This window comes from Silene latifolia, unplaced genomic scaffold, assembly GCF_048544455.1.
Source record: "Silene latifolia isolate original U9 population unplaced genomic scaffold, ASM4854445v1 chrun_scaffold_16, whole genome shotgun sequence".
NCBI classification, from domain to species: domain Eukaryota; kingdom Viridiplantae; phylum Streptophyta; class Magnoliopsida; order Caryophyllales; family Caryophyllaceae; genus Silene; species Silene latifolia.
This window is the reverse complement of record NW_027413123.1, coordinates 7,953,995-7,956,730: the sequence shown is the minus strand read 5'-3', so window position 1 is coordinate 7,956,730 and position 2,736 is coordinate 7,953,995.

The window sequence follows — 2,736 nt, the reverse complement described above, 5'->3', positions numbered from 1 at the left end:
ATGGGGAGATAAAGATGTAGTACTTGCAGGGAAAATCGTATTTTTTTTACCTTCGTTACGAGAGAAAGGACTAAGGAGTGATAAATGGTATTGTATAATTTAATTGTATATAGAAATTATACGTACAAAACCAATAGTGTATAGAGCAGTAGTTGATTTTCTCATGAGATTTTGAGGAGAAATAGGAAGGGGGTTGAATTTCACCTTTAGTTAGACTTAAGGGGGCTAATTGCTACATATAAAAAGTTAGGGGGCTTGATTGCACCATTGATTAAACTTAAGTATTTTAATTGCCACTTTCACGTAAAGTTAAGTGATCACTGGTTAAGGGATATGAAAAATCATCGCAAAGGTACAACCAAATCAAAAGGAGTTTATATATCAAAAACTAAAAAAGAACAAGTGGCGACAACGAGGAAGACCGCTGCTCAAACATGTGCACCTATCGACACTACTACCCATATGGGCGAAAATCACCATATGGTTCATCACAGACATTCAAACCCAAGTGTTAGCCAATAATATGAATGTTCAATAATAAACAAGAGATCCAACTTACTAATTTAGTGAGGTATGTAAACATGGCAAGTATCCACCAAACTCATCCCCTCCAACCGTGAACGGGTTATGTGACTCATATTTGAGCACATTTAGTCACTGAATTAACCTCGTTCCTATGCTCTATAGTGCATAATTGGGTCATTTAGTATCTTTAGTTCTCCACTTTTCATATTCTTTGAGGTTTTGTCTCCTTGGTAGGAAAGGATTGATAACGTTGCAATTACAAGGCGAAATGGAGCTAAATGGATCGCATCTAATGACTAAGCATCAAAGAGAAGGCAACACTAGAAGGCCTAAGTAGATAATAAAGTGAATGGGGCAATGATGAAAGGATCCTTGCATCCCCGAGATGATCCTTGCGGATTGTGAAGGAGGAAAAGAAGAGAAGCTGACTGCCCAGGGATCCGAGTGGATCAGACACGATCCGGGCAACTCCCATCATCAACATCCGAGCATCTTTCGGCCAAGACGAGTCGATCGCAGCTCAGGGAGCCGAGCGTCTCCCAGCCAATCCGAGCGGATCGAAGGTCAGAGAGCCCGTGCCACAGCTCAAGACGCACGGATCGTGGCAGAACTAGCACAAGGATATGCTCATTTTCTTCGAGAGGAGCATTTCCTCAACTTTTCTTAAGGGTCTTAATAGTCATTTAAGCCCTTAGTAACCCTAATCTTGGTACCTAATCTTTAGTATAAATACCCTTTTGTACTACCTAGATTATCATGAAGCTTGAATTAAGTTTTTAGTCAAATTATGTTTTCGTAATGAAGGAAACATGATTTTTTATGTAATTATGAGATCTCGAATCTCCTTTATTTTAGTTTTGGGTTTTGAAATTAGAATGTAATAAGTAGGTCAATTATGTAATTTTATTTATTGTAATTTCAAAGAAGACTAAAGATGGAGATTGGAGCTCACTCCCGCTACATGGATCAAGATGGAACATCAAGACAAGCTTCTCGGGTCAAAGGATGGATTCCAAACTTGTATTTATTGTTCATTTTGATAGGATAGGCCACACTAGGACTTTTATTGTTTTTACGTTTTCATTCTTATTGCTTTTCATTCACATGTTAGTTTTATGCATCATATTCCGCCTAAAACCAAACCACCTACTACTAAAATGCATGAAAATTGACTCATATAGGTTGTATGTTAGTTTTCATGGACATGCAGATGTCACAGTCTATAAGCCATCACCTTAGTTTATTCATTCTCGCATGCTAGATTATAGTTCACTTAAAATGAATTAAAATAAAGTTGATGGGATCTTCCTCTAAAACGGAAATTGAGATTAGTCATTATAAGGGCAAACATCTACGAATCCCTTCTTCGTCGGTAGGCCTAATATGACCCCTTCTACGTTGGGTATGTAGTTATGTTGACTTAGTTTACCTCAACATCATAGTCCGAAGAGTTTCTCGTGATTATGTTGGACTAAAGATAGTATTTACAGAAATTTATCGACCAAGAATTCTAACGGTAGAATTAGCTAAAAGGTTAGCTTATCAATTTACAGAGAATTGAGTCTTGGGATCATTTATATAATTCTTGAGGGAGGTTAATTGTGTAAATGTTTTGAGTCTTCGCGTTATGACATTAGTTCATTAGACTTAAAATCAAAACGATGCACATGCTTATTATTTTTATTCTTCTTTCGCAGTGTAGAACACGATTATTTTCGATAATACTCTTACAACAAATGGCTGGAAATAACGCAATCCCAATGCCTAGTGCCACACTAGATCGTTCATCCTGGCTAAAAGTGTTCATGGACCAAATGAATCGGTCCACGCGATCGAAGAATGATGGGTCCAACTTTGCGGACCGGGAGGCGGCACTACGGAATGCCGCCATTGCGACGGTTAGCTCGGTACTTAATCGAGCCAATACCGGCAACCTGGCCCCAATGCAGAGCCAACGAGTCACTCGCTTATAGTGATTTCGTTATGGAAGCGGGTACGATAAAGAACGTACTCATCTTTGCAATGGAAACCAATTTGCAGAGACGCTTCATTGCCCAAGGTGCAAACAAGATTTTCACCACGCTCACTAATGAGTTCTCAAAGGCACCGAGAATCATTACATATGAGCATACCTGTCGCTTCTTTGATGCGAAACTCCAGAAGGGCCAACCGGTTAGCCCACACATTCTTCACATGATTGAGAATGTCGAG